The sequence below is a fragment of the Mauremys reevesii genome, linkage group 12 (genome assembly GCF_016161935.1).
Source record: "Mauremys reevesii isolate NIE-2019 linkage group 12, ASM1616193v1, whole genome shotgun sequence".
In the NCBI taxonomy this organism is placed as follows: Eukaryota; Metazoa; Chordata; order Testudines; family Geoemydidae; genus Mauremys; species Mauremys reevesii.
The window spans coordinates 48867245-48884407 of NC_052634.1; the positions used below are offsets into that span (position 1 = coordinate 48867245).

General features: G+C 54.8%; 1 non-coding gene across 1 annotated transcript; it reads right to left on the reverse strand.

Annotated features, from left to right (window-relative positions):
• Nucleotides 1-12764: 12764 nt before the first annotated feature.
• On the reverse strand, nucleotides 12765-12836 carry TRNAQ-CUG. Its single transcript has one exon. It is a non-coding gene; the product is annotated as a tRNA-Gln (tRNA).
• Nucleotides 12837-17163: the final 4327 nt, after the last annotated feature.

Here is a 17163-nt window from a genome sequence, read left to right on the forward strand (position 1 = left end):
GGTTTAGGTCACTGTAACTATATGGGTGGACGGGGGGTTTCATACCCTGAGAGACGTTGCTCTGCCAGTGAAGTGCCCAGCGTACACCAGCCCTTAGATCCCTTTTGGTATTTCAATGCAGGCACTGACCTGTGAGAGGAAAACATCAGCTCACAAACACAGAGACTGAATTCCCCACATTTAATCTCGCTGCACTTTCCAGAAAGTCACAAAATTCAATTCATTCTTGCTAGGACAGAGAAAAAATAAGTGACACTAAGTTTTTGTCTTGGTTAAATAAAATTAAGTGTTTAATTAATATAGTAAAAATCTGTACTGATTCCTCTAACTAACACCACAGCGTGAAATAGGAACAGAGACAAAGCTTGTCAGTGATGACTAATTTTGCAAGTGATCTTCCCATTATTAATTTCCACGCTGCCCCCATTGGAGGTCTGGGCATCTCCAATGTCACAGCTCTGCATTCACCTTCCCCTTAGAATTGTTATCGGACATTCACCTTTCTCTGCAGCATGGGGCACGGGTCACTTGCTGGAGGATTCCCTGCACGTTGAAGTCTTTAAACCACGATTTGAGGACTTCAATAACTCAGACATAGGTTAGGGGTTTGTTACAGGAGTGGGTGGGTGAGATTCTGTGGCCTGCGTTGCGCAGGAGGTCAGACTAGATGATCATAATGGTCCCTTCTGACCTTAAGTCTATGAATCGATGAATCTATTCCCAAATTTGGAAAATTGTGCAGCTCAGAATGTGAATAGTGACCCCATCTCCTTCCTGCACCTGCTCTACATTGCTCCACAGCAGCTTCTCCACCTGCAGTCACCCCAGCACTGCAGTGCAGCTGCCCAGGGTTCAGCAGGAGCCCCTGGCAAGGACAGTGGGTGCAGCTAACAGCCCGGTGTGCCTGGCAGTGAGGCAGCTGTAAAAAAGCAACACCCCCCCCAGAAGTACAAAGACTGAATTCCCCAACTTTAACATCATGACCCTGTGTAGAAAGCCACACGTGTCAGTTGTATTTTCACAGGAGATGCAAAAATCAAGTGACACCAATTTTTAAGTTCAGTAAATAAAGTTGACGTGATAGTTATTAACTTCCCAAAAATATACTAAAGATCCTCAACATAACACCTGAAGGTGAAATATGAACAGAGACAAACCTTGTCAGCAAAGGCTCATTTCCCAAACGATCCTCAAAATGTTACTAATTCCCACCCTCCTCCAGGAGCTCTGTGCAGTGTAACTGTTCTGCAGGCAGCTTCCCATTCAATGCTGTTGTGGGACATTCCCAGGCCTGGAAATGTACCAACGACAGAATCTGAAACAAACCTGGCTCCCGCACCAGGCGGGATTTGAGTGTTTTGTCTTTGTCACTTAGTCTTTGTCAATAGTACAGACGCCAGGGCAGGACTCCAGGCTCTGCTTGAGGATCCTGGCACAGGGCTGAGGAGGAGAAAGGATTGTAGATTCTCACCTGCACTCTGGAGAGGAGGTAATAATTGAAGGGGGCATTTCCCACTCCTCCCCTCCTCAGTGTCCCAGGGCTGGAATTCTACATTCCACAGGGCCAAATGAGGGGGTGATGCCATGTGGTTAATGAAAACCAGTGCTCCAGGTGAGATTTGAATTCACAACCTCAGCATAGCTCCTCTCAGCACTGCCCTATAAGCACTGTGCACTAACCAATTGTACCACTGGAGCACCTGTGGAATAGTATTTTCTGAACCCCCCCTAGGCTGATAAAGCCAAGGCGTGACCCCCAAAACATTCTCAGTGGGGCTGGGAGCAGGTAGCGACAAGTGTTGTACTTGGTGGGGTGGATTCTTCTTAAGGGTTCCAGGCCCCATTTCACCCTTTTGTTCTTCCCTGTGTAATAGCAGAGCTGGTTAAGACTCAATGGAGAGTCTTGCTGCAGCCCAACAGATCTGAAATCACTGATAACCAGCTCTAAGCATTAGTCCTGCTTTGGGACAGTGTCTCTCCTGCAAGAAACTGCCCAGTCTGCGCTAGCAGTGAGGCTCCCTCACTAACAACTGAAATCAGGGAGAGCTGTGTGAAGTGCAGGGCCCCAGGGGTGCCGGAACAGGGGGGAACAACACCCCAGGGCTTTTAAAAATGGGAGGGCTCTGCCTTGCCACTTTCTAATGACCATAAAGGCGAGTGAGGGTGGGGAGGGGACGGAGAGCAGTGAGCGGGAGGAGGGGTCTTGGGGGATGAGGCAGCGTAGGAGCCTCTTGTGGGAAATATCTCGTGCCCCACTGCCAAAAGGAGCCCCTTGAGTGGGAACGGTCAGAGGCCCCACTCGGGGGCTGGCCCTGCTTGCCTACCTGCTTTTCAACTGCTGCAAAAACATCCTGAGCAGAGAAGCAGCAGGCCAAAACACTTTTAAGCAGCTGCCAAAGTAGCTCAGTTGGGAGAGTGTTAGACTGAAGATTTAAAGGTCCCTGGTTTAACCCCAGCCTTTGGCAAGTCCTTTGGCAGCTTGTTCTCTGGAAGCACAGCGGTGCCTGCACCCAAGGTGAGCAGAGCTGGCCTAGGGCAAAGCAATTTTGGGGGCCCTTTCCATTAAAAAAGTTGCAATACTGTATTCTCATGGGGCCCCTGAGAGATGAGAGCTGTCTTTCCGAATGTGGTGGCCCTCAGGAATGGTGCCAGAGGGCTGCTGGGCAGTGGCAGGCAGGCATTGGGGATGAAAACTCCTCTGCGCAGTTGAGCAAGGGCAGTACCAGGGAAGGGGCATCTGTGAAAGTGGCCATGTGGAAGGTGGCAGGGATTTGGGGGCCCAGGAGGAGGTGCTTGCTGTTCAGTGCCTTGGAGCAGCTGGACTTGGCCATGGTGGGTGTTCAGGAAATGCACATTAACAATTCTAGGGTAGCTCAATAGGCAGAGGGTGATTGGAGGAAAGGCCTCCTGGACAGGGAAGAATGATGGGGCTGGAGTTTTGTTCTTCACATTCACGGTGCGAGTACAGAAGGTGGTGGAGCTTAGACCAGGGAGGGCATTACTGGTGGGCTTTGTGCTCTGTGGCACTGGTTACTGCTATATTAGTGTGTATGGTCCCCAGTTAAGGCATGAGAGGGAAGATCAAAGGCTCCCTTCCTCTTGACTGCATGGTGTTTGTTGTTGGGGGTTAATTATGTCAGCCGGCCTGAGCACCGCTGGTCCCGTTTTCCCAACCTTCAGAGGAAACATTTTTACAATGAGCACTACCTGGCGCAGGTCTGTAGTGAGGTCGGCTTGGAGGAGCTCACTCCAGCCACAGAGGGGGTTCACCTTTCTGCGGGGACAGACCAGGACTCGCACTGACCGGATTATGCTTAGCATTTGTGTCTTTAGCATGTTGCTTCTCAGATTCTTTCTTGGCCTGACTTGTTAGTCTTTGACAATTAACAGGCCAGAGTTTGTGCACCTTCCTATTATCCTCACTAGGATCTGATTTCCAAATTTTAAGGAATGACTTTTTGCCTCTAATGGCCTCCATTACTCTGACGTTTACCTAGAGTGGCTTTCTGCTGGTCCTCCTATTGTCGTTTCTGATTTAGGGCAAACGTTTCATCTGAGCCTCTAACTGCGGTGGTTTTAAACGCTTTGCATGCTGCTTGCAGGAACCTAACACTTGTGACAGCAGCTCCTTTTAATTCCCATCCAACCATCTGTACTTATGCCGATAGGTCGACTTTAGGTCTTTAACTTTGAGCGGTAGCTGAGAAGATGTTAAATCGGGCAGAAACCCATTCGACAAACCTCTTCATTTCCTTGTTATTGCCTGACTTAGTCATTCATCGCCTTTTCCTTATTTCCTGGGTGAGGCGGCGGCCTGCCAGGGAGCTCCCTGGCACCTCTGGCTGCCTGGGCTGAAGGCAAGCGGCAGGCCTGGGCGTGGCGAGGGCCTCCTCTCCCGGAATGAGGCTGCAGTGCTTCCTGGTCCCCTTTTCCCACCCACACCGGCAGGCGGCTGCTGCGGGAGAACACGAGGGAGGCTCTGGGGGCGCTGGGCAGCGCTGTGTGTGTGGCTGTCAGGGGAAAGAGCCGAGGCTCCCGACTCGACCTGCCATTGACTCGCGTGGCTCTGCGCGCTGTCAGCCGGGGCGGGGCGGGCCAGGCCGTGGACGTGACTCAGGCTTGGGCCGCATGGCCGCGCTTTCCTGACGAGGCGTGAGGCAGGCCAAGAGCTTTGCACAGCGTACAGGGAAGTGGGAGGGAGGCGTCTTTGAGCCGGCCTGTCTCCTCTGCTTCTCCCTTGCCGCTTGGGCGGAGGCGGGAAGGGAGCGAAATGTTCCCGGCTGAAGGTTTTGCGCTCGGCCTTGAGGATTAAACCTGAGGCTCTGGCGTGGCTGCTGGGAGATGCGCTTTTGCAGCGCGGCCCCCACACTCTTGTAGGCAGCAGGTGACCCCACTGTGTCCAGGAGGGAGCCTTCAACGTGGCAAAAGGGGGACATCACGGCTCCCAGCAGACCTTGAGGAGCCCATGAGGAGCCTTCAGTGGCATCCCTGGGGGAGCATAACCCCCCCTCCTTTCCATTAACAGCTGCACTCACTGACCCATGATACCAGAGAGACACCTACCAGCAGCTGGCTTGCCAGGGCCGCTGCCCAGCACCCTGCAGCGCTTCCTGCCAGTGCCAGAGCTGACCAGGCACTAGCCTGGAGCCAGGGCCGCTAGGCGCTGCTGAAGAAAAGCCAGCAGAGGGACACAGTGGAAGCGTCCTGTGCCCATCACACAGAGGTTGATTAATCAAAACCCTCTTCTGCCAGCACCAGGCCTCCTGCTTCTTACACTGGGCCTGCAAGCGAGGGGGTGGCTGGCACGGTGCCAAGAGTCTAACCTGTGAGGCAGGAGGCGGCTGACGCCCGCAGCCTGCTGGGGAGCTCCCAGAAGCTTTAAGGGACAGAGACTCCTCAATGCCCTTAGTAACAAGGGTTTGAGGGTCACCGAGGCCAGTAAGGGGGTCACTATGTCGGCCCTATAACCCTGGGGTCAGGTCACTGTGCAGCTTTGATCTAGAGCTCGGATCCCAACAACCAACCAGCAGCCCACAGCCTCCCCCTGGGTCTGCCCCACCTGGTTACTCCTTACAGGCCGACCTTACCCCCCTTCCAGCCCCGGATTCGCCCCCTAATCATCCTACTGCCACTCAGAGCCACAGCCGTGGAGGTGCTGAAGGAGGGAGGGGTGACTCTAGGGTGGGGTTTTTCTCTAAAGATGGCTGGCAGAAAGGTGGTGCTCAGCTCTGTCAGCGACCTGCCCAGGTGCCTCGCTGCCAGGGGATGCAGATGTTTCTGTAAAGCACATAAAGGGGCTATTTAGTGTTGAAGCAAATGTGAGGAATGTGCATTTATGAGAGGAAATTTCCATCTCTTGAGGAGCTGTACATCAAGGCTCCAGTGGCCTAATGGATAAAGCATTGACTTCTGAAGCCAGAGATTGTGGGTTCGAGTCCAATCTGGGGTGAAGATCTACTTCTTTCCTGTATATTGCAAGGAAAGGGCCTTATTTTCAACCAGGAAGCTGGGAGATGTTTCTTTGTTTGAGCACAAAGTCCTGGATCTTGGGAATAGTCACCAAGGATATTAGAAGGCTCAGTCTGGTGACCTAATGGATGCAACCACACCCCGCCCATCCCAGGGCAGTCCCATCTGAGAACCAGGATCCATGGAGCAACATTCCCCGCCTGCCTTGACAGGTGGGCTGTGCAGATGATGGTGGAGGGCAGCAGGATGGGAGGTTGCAGTAGCGCTGCCTGGGCTGTATCTGCACCAAGGATAAATGGAGGGGGTCATGCAGCCTGTGCCTGACACTCCACAGCGCTACATTCACTCCAGGAACAAGTCAAATCCTGCACCAAGGGTGGTGAATTCCCATGTGAGCACACAGTGCCCCTGTCCACCACACATGCTGCACACACATCAACTGCAGCAAAGAGACACAAACTGCACACTGAGGAGACAGCTGGTTTGTTTCCAGGTTGCTTTTATTTCCAAAGGTACTGACGTGTGGTCTCTCTTCTTTTTCCATGGGCAGAAACGCAATGGAGGAGAATCTCACATCCCTGAGCTGCCAGGTGACAGTGGCAGGAAGAAAACGCACTGCAATGAAATTTAAAAACCACTCATAAATAATTTAACAATGAGAAGTAATTAAATAAAAATCCAATGGACACACATGCTGGTGGCTTGTTCCCACCCCAGAGCGAGGGACAGGGAGTGTGTGAAAGGCAGGTAGTTAAGTCTGAGGAGCATATTCATATTTCATACAAGTTAAACAAATTATAGCAGACAGCTACAAAATACTCCATTTGGTAACATCAATACAGAATATATAAATCTACAAGCAATACAGCCATACACAGGGTGTCCACTTAATACCAGAGTTCCCACGGCCAAATAGCTGGAAGTGCCTTCACAGTCACTGCTAAACGAAACAACATTGTGCAGATCCAAGAGCAGCCCTGCTGTGCTGTTAGGAAGCCTGCAGGAGACGCAGCAAATCAATCTATGATTCTGTGCTTCTGCTTAGTAGTTACCAAGTGTGATCAATGGAAGCGGGGGGGAGGGTTGCTCCCTTTTTTGGACACCCAGCCAGCCAGTAGCTATAAAATCTCTCGGAGGCCTGGTCTGCACTATGACTTTAGGTTGAATTCAGCAGCGTTACCTCGATTTAACCCTGGACCCATCCACACGACAAAGCCCTTTTTTTCAAATTAAAGGGCTCTTTAAATCGATTTCTTTACTCCACCTCCGACGAGGGGATTAGCACTGAACTCAGCCTCGCCTGGTCGAATTTAGGGTAGTGGTGTACACAATTTGAAGGTATTAGCCTCCAGAGCTATCCCAGAGTGCTCCATTGTGACCGCTCTGGACAGCACTCTCAACTCAGATGCACTGGCCAGATAGACAGGAAAAGGCCTGCAAACTTCTTAATTTCGTTTCCTGTTTGGCCAGCGTGGTGTGCTGATCAGCACAGGTGACCATGCAGAGTTCATCCCCATGATGTGCACATTGCCGGGGCACATTGCCCGGCCCATACTTTGTGAGAAGTCTATGACCATGTCTATGTCCTCATCACTCTTGTCACCGCACTGCTGTCGCCTCCTTGCCTGGTTTTGCTTTTGCAGCTTCTGGTTCTGCGCTGAGAAAGGTGTGAAACAATTGTCTGCCATTGCTCTGATGGAGGGAGGGCGACTGACGGCATGGCTTACAGGGAATTAAAATCAACAAAAGGGTGGCTTTGCATCAAGAAGAAACACAAACAACTGTCACACAGAATGGCCCCCTCAAGGATTGAACTCAAAACCCTGGGTTTAGCAGGCCGTTGATTTCACAAAACAAATCAGGTCAATTTCTTGTTTTGATCCATCTAGCTTTTACATCTTAGGCTGGTAGCAAACGGGGCAGTACAACTGCTAGCCATCGTCATCGCCTGGCTGCTTGGCAGAAGATGGGAATGAGCTGGCTGAGTCACTCCCTTGTCTGCCCAGGCACCCCAACTGATCTCACTGAGATCAGCTAAAAGAGCACCTAGGATGATGATGGCTACTAATCAGAACACACACCTTCTGCTGCCAAAAGGCAATGAGCTGCTGCTGTGTAGCAATGCAGTCCCATGTCTGCCAGAACCCAGGAGACGTACAGTGTGACGGTGAGCTGAGCAGGCTCCATGCTTGCCGTGGTATGGCATCTGCTCAGGTAACCCAGGAAAAAAAGGTGTGAAATGATTGTCTGCTGTTGCTTTCACGGAGGGAGGGCGAGGAGGGTCTGATGACATGTACCCAGAATCACCCGCGACACTGTTTTTGCCCCATCAGGCATTGGGATCTCAACCCAGAATCCCAATGGACAGCGGAGATTGTGGGATAGCTACCCACAGCTACCCAAATTGCAACACTCCAGAAGTCGACACTCCCTTGGTACTGTGGACGCAGTCCACTGACTTAATGCACTTAGAGCCCTTTGTGTTGGGACACACACAATTGACTGTATAAAAACAATTCCTAAAAACCACTTCTATAAATTTGACCTAATTTCATAGTGTAGATAGACCCCAAGACACTTGATCACAGCATGGATAGGCTAAGAGACTGCTTACACTTTGGCCTGGTTTACAATGGGGGGGGGGAACAGGGTCAATGTAAAACACAAAATTTCAGCAACAAGAATAGTGTAGCTGAAGTTGATATATCTTATTTTGACTTACCTCCTGTCCTCACAGCACAGGATTGAGAGGTGGGGCTCCCCCATCCACTCCACTCCCACCTCTTACCCTGGTAAAGTTGCAGAATCAACAGGAGCACATTTGGTGATTGATTTACTACCTGCAGACAAAAGACAATAAATCAAAGTCTAATAGATGACTTACTACCCAACAATCCAGTGAACAGAAGTAATATACCCTTGGATCTGAGTTCTAAAGAGCTGAAAAACAAAGCTGACACCCTTGGCTGTTACACAGCCTCTCTGCCCCCACTGCTTTCTACCTCACCATGATGAGCTCCCAGACACGCACCAAACACCATTCACATGACTTTGAAAATTAGGTAACTTATGTGAGGATCACTTCCCTGAAATGACTCCAACTGAGGAATTCAAAGCAAGAACCATTAACACAGAATTCTGTTCAAAGAGAGAAGTAGTTCAGCCTCCCTCCTCTCGCTGGTTCCTCTCCTTCCTTCTGTTCAAAGACAGTTCCCTGTACACTCCTACTTTGCACAAACCCACCCACTGTCCTGTGACTAACAATCTCGCTCTGCTAACTCTTCCAGCAAAACGGGCCAAAGAAAGTGTATGCGAGCGCTGTACCACAGCCCCGGTGCTCTTTTCGGTTCCTTCCCACAGAACTTTCGCTCCATACCAGTCCAGTGCCTTGCTGTTGCTTGTCTAACCGCTGCATGCGTGTGCTAGACTGTACCCTGAGCTGATTCCCGACTTTTGTGCTCAAAACAGCCTTGTGTCTCTGTGGCGCAGTGGGTCAGAGCGTTCGGCTGTTAACCGAAAGGATGGTGGTTTGAGCCTACCCAGGGATGGTGCTAAGCCTGTGCTACTTCCTTACTTCCCCGAGGCCTGGGGGGAGCCTCAAAGATCCCATTTTGCTGCCTCTTGGCCTCAGTGCTTTCAGCTGGTGGCCCGAAGAGCAGGCTGGATGCCATTCAGAAACCCATCTGCCAGCAGCCGTGCCGGAGGCTCAGGCTTAATCCTCAAGGCCGAGCACAAAAACTTTCAGCCGGGAACATTTCGCTCCCTTCCCGCCTCCGCCCAAGCGGCAAGGGAGAAGCGGAGAAGACACGCCGGCTCAAAGACGTCTCCCTCCCACTTCCCTGTACGCTGTGCAAAGCTCTTGGCCTGCCTCATGCCTCGTCAGGAAAGCACGGCCATGCGGCCCAAGCCTGAGTCACGTCCGCGGCCTGGCCCGCCCCGCCCCGGCTGACGGCCGCGCAGAGCCACGCGAGTCAATGGCAGGTCGAGTCCGGAGCCTCGGCTCTTTCCCCCGACAGCCACACACACAGCGCTGCCTAGCGCCCCGAGAGCCTCCCTCGTGTTCTCCCGCAGCAGCCGCCTGCCGGTGTGGGTGGGAAAAGGGGACCAGGAAGCACTGCAGCCTCATTCCAGGACAGGAGGCCCTCGCCACGCCCAGGCCTGCCTCTTGCCTTCAGCCCAGGCAGCCAGAGGTGCCAGGGAGCTCCCTGGCAGGCCGCTTCGCCTCAGCCACCTCTTGCCTCATGGCCTAGGCTCTCGGTGCTCTGCTGGTCACCGGCTCGCTTGAAGGCCCAGAGGGAAAAGAAACAAGCGCACACGTAGCAGAGGATGGTTTTGATCCATTGACCCCTGGGTTATGGGCCCAGTATGCTCCCACTGCACCACTCTGTGGGTGCTTGGTGCTGCCTGCCATCCGGATTAGTGCCTTACGCGCTCTCGTGCTGGCAGGCAGATGCGCAGGCTGCTAGGCAGCTACCCTGGTCACAGGATTTTACAGCTTCTACAGGGTAAAAAGGATCTATTTGGGGTTTGGACCCCATTGGGAGCTGGGTAGCTGAGTGCCAGAGACGGGAGCACTTCTTAAAGTGTTTTCAGTTAAGCCTTCAGCTTGTGGGGGGACAAGTTTCAGCCTTGGATCCGTGTCTGCAGCAGGCAAGCGCGTCTGGCATGATCCCCGCCCCCGCCCGCTGTATTAGCAGACTAAAACCCGGAGCAAATGCACACACCTTGCAAAGGAACAGGAGCTGGGATCTCGAACAAAAGTCAACATTTTATTAAGATGATGCTCAAAGATAAAAAAAAGTGTACGGTACAGAGTTTCGGCGTAGAATTTCTGGTGCTCAGGGAACAACGTACAGCTTACCCAAGGGGTGCAAAGTTCGGTTTAAGATCGGGTGGCGTAAGGAATACGTCATCTGCAATAGCCCTGACTGGGGGTAAAAGGTTAACGTACAGACACTGAGTTAGGAGGGTATGTTGTCCATATGAGGGCTACGTTCAGGTGTGGAGTATAATGAGCGGATACGACGATGAGGATGGATTGACCCGCGTTTGGTGAGTTTTAACGTTCAGTGTTTTTGAATCTTTGCCACAATCTAGTTGAAGCAGGGTCAGTATGAAGTCTGCCCTGCCATCTGTTGGTGATCTGTCGTCAAGGCCTGTCATGGGCTGGTGCCTCAGTTTCCTCTAGGCAGCAGTGCTGCAGGCTCCTTTGGTCAGTTCCCATGCAGCTGTGTCGGGGGAAGGGGGAGTCGAGGCTCATGCTCCCCAGCCCCACACCCCTCCCACAGCAGCTGGGGAATCCAGGCCAAATGTAACCAAGGTAGCTGGGCCGGGATTAGCCTGGGCCGGGGTAGGGCTGGGGAGGAATTGCGGGGGGGACAGATGCACCCGCTGTGAGGGGAGATCCTCCCATTCCCTGCCAGCCCCCATCACTCCTTGCAGCACGGCGCCCCCTAGCACTTCTTACTCTGTCGTGGGGGTGTCTGCTGCCTGCTTCTCCCTTAGCATCATCTCTCCCCACCCTGGGTCACTGACATCACCCGTCCTGTGCAAACAGGGAGGCCCTGGTGTGCCCCATGGCGCTGCCCTGCAATTGTGGGGGCAGCTGTTGGATGGAGCCATATCGAAATATGGGGGTGGGCAAGGCTGGGGACCAGGACTCCTGGGTTCTCCCCTCAAATGTGGGAGGGGAGTCGGGGTTAGGGGGTAGAGTGGGGGAGGGACAGGGCTGGGATCCAGGGCTCCTGCTTTTTCTGGTTTTCTCCATCTCCTGCAACTGCCTCGGTCCTTTCAGTGCGTTTCCGGTTCCAAATTCATTTGCTGACTTGTGCAACCCACCCCAGAGGTGGCTGCATCTCAGTGTTGGGTGAGGCACCCTTGGCTGCATCACCTCCTAACCGCATGTCTCTCTCCCTGCAGGTGACCCTGCAGCACTCGGCAAACATCCGCAAGATCGTGGGGCGCTTTGAGCATTGGGCAGGCAGGGGCCAGGATCCCAGCCCCCCCGCCCCGAGAATGGGACCCAGCCCCCCCTTACTTTTTACAGGGATTAAAGAGGGGCAAAGGGGGGCAAATCAGAGGAGGGGGGTGGCCAGGGTCTGAGCAGGGGGTGGAAATTGACTCGTCGGGGGGTCAAGCAGCGGGAGGCAGAGTTCGGAGAGGGGCTGAAGGGCACAGTCCGGGAGGGGGGAAGGAGCCGGAGTTAAGCCCAGGGGGAGGCGCTGCCAGAGGGTTAAACCCCGGCACAGGCAGGGGCAGAGGGGTAACAGTTACCCCGGGGGGCTGAGAGTCCAGTGTTTGCAAAAACAGGGTGGGGGGAGCAGAGGGGCTTTTCTATTTCCCCTCCCACAGGCAGCACCTCTCAGCATGGGCTTCCCAGGGCTGGGCTCTTAAAGGCACAGGCATCCCACTGCCTAGACACTGCAGCTCCTCTCTGATGTGACCTACTGAGGTGCTGCAGTAGGAGTCTCAATTCAGTGAAACCGGCATTCCCTATACGCCCCCAGCCAGGGGCTGTGCACCCTCCCCGAATTTCTCCAACCCCAGTGGTCAGGTAGTTACATGCAGCGCTGCCAATGTTGTCAGTGGTTTCAAATTTGAATGGAAATTGAAACATTAACACACACTTTAAAAGCAGATCCAACGTATGAAAAATACCTGTACCTGAGAAAGTAAAATAGGATTGAAAAGTCTGGACAAAGCCTGGTTGTGTTTGCTGTTGTGTTTGCTGACAATGTTGGTGCATTGGCTTCAGCAATGTTGGCCAACCTCAGAATTTCAAATGATGATTTGGAAGCAAGGTGTGAATGAGCTCTCCCCTGACAGCTAGTGATGAGCCAGGGTTGGGGGAGGCTTTGGGACCAGACTGTATTTACATGAACTCACCTACTCTGCCGAGGTGTCCAGCAGACAGAGCTGGGCTGCCTCTGCTCTAGGTGCCCAGAGGAGGAGGGAAGGTGTGTGGGGCTCCAGCCTGGGGCTCTTCCTCCCTCCTGCCAAGCCCTGACTATCAATCCCCACCCTGGCCCTTCTTTCTTCAAGCGCCATGTGGGCCCCAGGAAAAGTGTGGCAGGAAGCACCAGGGCCAAACTTGTGGGCACCAGGTGAAGCAGCAAGAATCCCAACCATCAGGGTAGCAAGTTCTAGAGCCCCAACCCATTGTGGCCACCCCAGCCACAGACCTGGCTCTAGGAGGGGTGAGTCACCCAGCAGGAGGGGAAAGATTTGCTCTTGCACAGCTGGAGACAGGGAAGTTGAGCACTGGGAGCTCCAGGGCTTTACCACAAACCAACACAAGGTCCCACTGAGATTTGAACTCAGACTGCAGGATTCAGAGTCCTGAGTGCTGCCCATTACACCATGGGACCAGCTCATACTGCCTTCTTTGCACAGTGGTGACCCTCATGGGGCTGGTTTGTGTAAGGGGCTCTTGGCCCTTTACTAAAACTTAGTGAGTGTGTGTGTGGGGGGGGGGGGGGGGTTTTGTTGGCTAGTTCCCAGCACCAATAGAAGGGGAAAGGGCCAATGGGAAATCAGGCCCCTGAGACTGACAGGCCCCTGGGCAATGGGGAGAGGCCAAAGCTCCAAGTTAGCCACACTGACAGGCCAGGCAGTGTAATGAGGGAGTCACTGGGCCAGGGGGTCCCATCCTCCGTGGGAGCTGGAACTGCCTGGGCCAGAGTGGGGCGGAGCTAAGGAGAGAGCAGGAGCCCGAGAAGAGCCGGGGAGCAGAGCTGTGCAGGTGTAGTGCCAGAAACTGCTCCCTGTAGGACTTTGCTACCTGCAGCAGTTACTGAGACCTGAGGTTGTTCTTATTTACTGACTTGTCCTAATTGGCTCAAACTTGACAGTGGTTTCTCTAGCAAAGGCCAGTCCCTGGCCCCTTGGTCCAGACATCCTCATTCACACCAGGCTGGGGTGACCAGATGTCAAAGATGAAATATCGGGACGCGGAGGGCGGAGCCAAAAAAAAAAAAAGCCGGCGGCTCCCCCCCACCAGGCAGCAGTGGCACAGCCCCATTTCCACCCAACTCTTGGCTCCAACCCCCGATACACCCCCAGCTCCCCCATCCCCTCGCTCCTGGGCCCAGCCTGGGCTCTGAGCTCTGCAGCCGAGCCGCGCTCCAGGTCCCTCCTGCAGCTCCCGGGCAAGGGGCGAACCAGGCAGCCGGGCCCGGGCCCTCCCAGCAGGAGCGTGTCTGCCCCACGTGTGTCTCCACCCCCCGCCCACATGGGTCCTGCCCGCTCCGCACATGGGCAGCAGGTTATATCTGTGTGCGGTGCCCGGGCTCCAGGAATATTCAGGGCCGGGTGCCCTGCTCCAGCAACAGTTGGAACTGGGTCTCTCCCCCGGCCCTGCCTGGATCGCGCCCCGGCCCCCACGTTTCCCCGCTGCCGCGACCCTGCCTGGAGCAGGTCCCAGCCCCCACCTGCCACCCCCTCGCACGTATCCCCCCCGCCGCTCAGCATCACGTCCCTGCCTGACAGAAAGCAGCGCGCCCCCCTCCCCTGCCTGCTCTGTGCTGCCAGAGAACTGCTGTCTGCTGCCCCAGGGTCCTAGTGCCTGCCCGCACTAATGGCGAGGCAGGCTGCCCTTACCCTGAGCCTCTCCAACACCCCAAACCCTCAGCCCCAGCCAGAGCCCTCATCCCCCCCTGCACCCTCATCCTCTGCCCCAGCCAGAGCCCTCATCCCCCCTGCACCCTAATCCTCTGCCCCAGCCAGAGCCCTCATCCCCCCCTGCACCCTAATCCTCTGCCCCAGCCAGAGCCCTCATCCCCCCTGCACCATAATCCTCTGCCCAGCCAGAGCCCTCATCCCCTCCGTACCCCAGCCCCAGCCAGAGCCCTCATCCCCCGCACCCTAATCCTCACCCCAGCCAGAGCCCTCATCCCCTGCACCCTAATCCTCAGCCCCAGCCAGAGCCATCATCCCCCCTGCACCCTAATCCTCTGCCCCAGCCAGAGCCCTCATCCCCCCTGCACCCTAATCCTCTGCCCCAACCAGAGCCCTCATCCCCTCCGTACCCTCAGCCCCAGCCAGAGCCCTCAACCCCCCGCACCCTCATCCTCACCCCAGCCAGAGCCCTCATCCCCCACACCTAATCCTCTGCCCCAGCCAGAGCCCTCATCCCCTGCACCCTAATCCTCTGCCCCAGCCAGAGCCCCCATCCCCTGCACCCTAATCCTCACCCCAGCCAGAGCCCTCATCCCTCCACACCCTAATCCTCTGCCCCAGCCAGAGCCCTCATCCCCCCTGCACCCTAATCCTCTGCCCCAACCAGAGCCCTCATCCCCTCAGTACCCTCAGCCCCAGCCAGAGCCCTCATCCCCCCGCACCCTAATCCTCACCCCAGCCAGAGCCCTCATCCCCTCCACACCCTAATCCTCATCCCCAGCCAGAGCCCTCATCCCCCCGCACCCTAATCCTCACCCCAGCCAGAGCCCTCAACCCCTCCACACCCTAATCCTCTGCCCCAGCCAGAGCCCTCATCCCCCCTGCACCCTAATCCTCTGCCCCAGCCAGAGCCCTCATCCCCCCTGCACCCTAATCATCTGCCCCAGCCAGAGCCCTCATCCCCTCCGTACCCTCAGCCCCAGCCAGAGCCCTCATCCCCCCACACCCTAATCCTCACCCCAGCCAGAGCCCTCATCCCCCCTGCACCCTAATCCTCATCCCCAGCCAGGGCCCTCATCCCCGCCGGCCCCTCAGCCCCAGCCAGAGCCCTCATCCCCTGCACCCTAATCCTCTGCCCCAGCCAGAGCCCCATCCCCTGCACCATAATCCTCACCCCAGCCAGAGCCCTCATCCTCCACACCCTAATCCTCTGCCCCAGCCAGAGCCCTCATCCCCTCCGTACCCTCAGCCCCAGCCAGAGCCCTCATCGCCCCTGCTCCCTAATCCTCTGCCCCAGCCAGAGCCCTCATCCCCTCTGTACCCTCAGCCCCAGCCAGAGCCCTCATCCCCCCTGCACCATAATCCTCACCCCAGCCAGAGCCCTCATCCCCTCCACACCCTAATCCTCTGCCCCAGCCAGAGCCCTCATCCCCCCTGCACCCTAATCCTCTGCCCCAGCCAGAGCCCTCATCCCCCCTGCACTCTAATCCTCATCCCCAGCCAGAGCCCTCATCCCCACACCCTAATCCTCAGCCCCCAGCCGGAGCCCTCATCCCCACAACCTAATCCTCAGCCCCAGCCAGAGCCCTCATCCCCTGCACCCTGATCCTCTGCCCCAGCCCTGAGACCCCCCCCACAGCATGAACCCCGCAGCCGCAGCCCCACAGCCCTCACCCCTGCATTCCCTCCTATCCCCAAACTCCCTCCCAGAGCATGCACTTCCTACTCCCCCACCCCCACACCAGAGCCTGCACCCCAACACCATCCCAACGCCGGCACCCCACACCCCCTCCTGCACACCCACCCCCTGCCCCAGCCCGGAGCCTGCACCCAGCACCCAAACTCCCTCCCAGAGCCTGCACCCCTCACCTCTTCCTATGCCCCTACCCCCAGCCCAGGACCTGCACCTCATACTTCCCCCCGAAACCCCACCCAGAGCCTTAGGGTGGGGGCAGAGTTTGGGGGGGCACGGGTTCTGGGCACCACCAAAATTTCTACAAACTTGCCACCCATGCTGCCTGGCTGATGTCAGCATCTCTCTGTGAGGTCACCACCTCCCCACCACCTTCGACCAACAGTCTGAGGTCCTGCAAAAGTCTTTGTGATGTCACTGCCACACCCCTCCCTTGCTGGGCTAATGTCCTGCCCCTGGCCAGGCACTTTGGAGGTTTGAGCTACTCCCTGTGGATCACCCCACTCAAGAAACGTTCGTTCTAGGCAACAAGCCGGCTAGACAGGAAAACATCAGACACTGCTCCCAATGCTACACTCAGTTTTTCAGAAATTAGTCAACTTTAGGGCCAGACGAGACCAGTAGAGCATCTAATCTGACCCCCTGCATATCACAGGCCTCCTGTATGACACAAGAGCTACTTTTGGGGCAAACACATTCCAGAAAGGCATCTAGTCTTCATTGAATGACATCAGGAGATGGTGAATCCACCACTTTCCTTGGTAGCTTGTTCCTGTGGTGAATCATCCTCGCTGTTGAATATTTGTGTCTTATTTGTAATATGAATTTGTCTCTTTTCACCTTCCAGCCACTGGGTCTTGTTATTCCTTTCTCTGCTAGATGAAAGAGCCCTTTAATACACAACCTTTTCTCTCCATTAAGGCCCTTCAACACTTCAATGAAGTCACCTTTCAATCTTCTTTTGATAAGCTAAACAGGTTGAACTTGTTCAATAGCTCACTAGAAGGCATTTTTTCCAGCCCTCAGAACATTTGTCATCAGACTCCTGAACTACAGCTGTATGTGGTTCTTGTTCTTCTGCACAGCACAGCTCCTGGAGAAGAGGGATCTGCAAATGTGCATTCATATGATACCTTTGTTTAATTGATGAAAAAATAAACTAGACACTTAGAGGATTGGAACTGATTTCAGCTGATGGACAGCTTCGCTAGGTTTTTATGCATTTGGACAGCGAAATCTTGAGTGTTTACATTCATATCAAGCACTCCCGTATAGAGGAGCCCCTGAACAGAATGGAGAATGGAAATGAAAATGTTTTCCTTTTTTTTAAAAAAAGGAAAGAAGGTTATAAGAGAACACTGGGGTTTAAACTGAGGATCACTGGA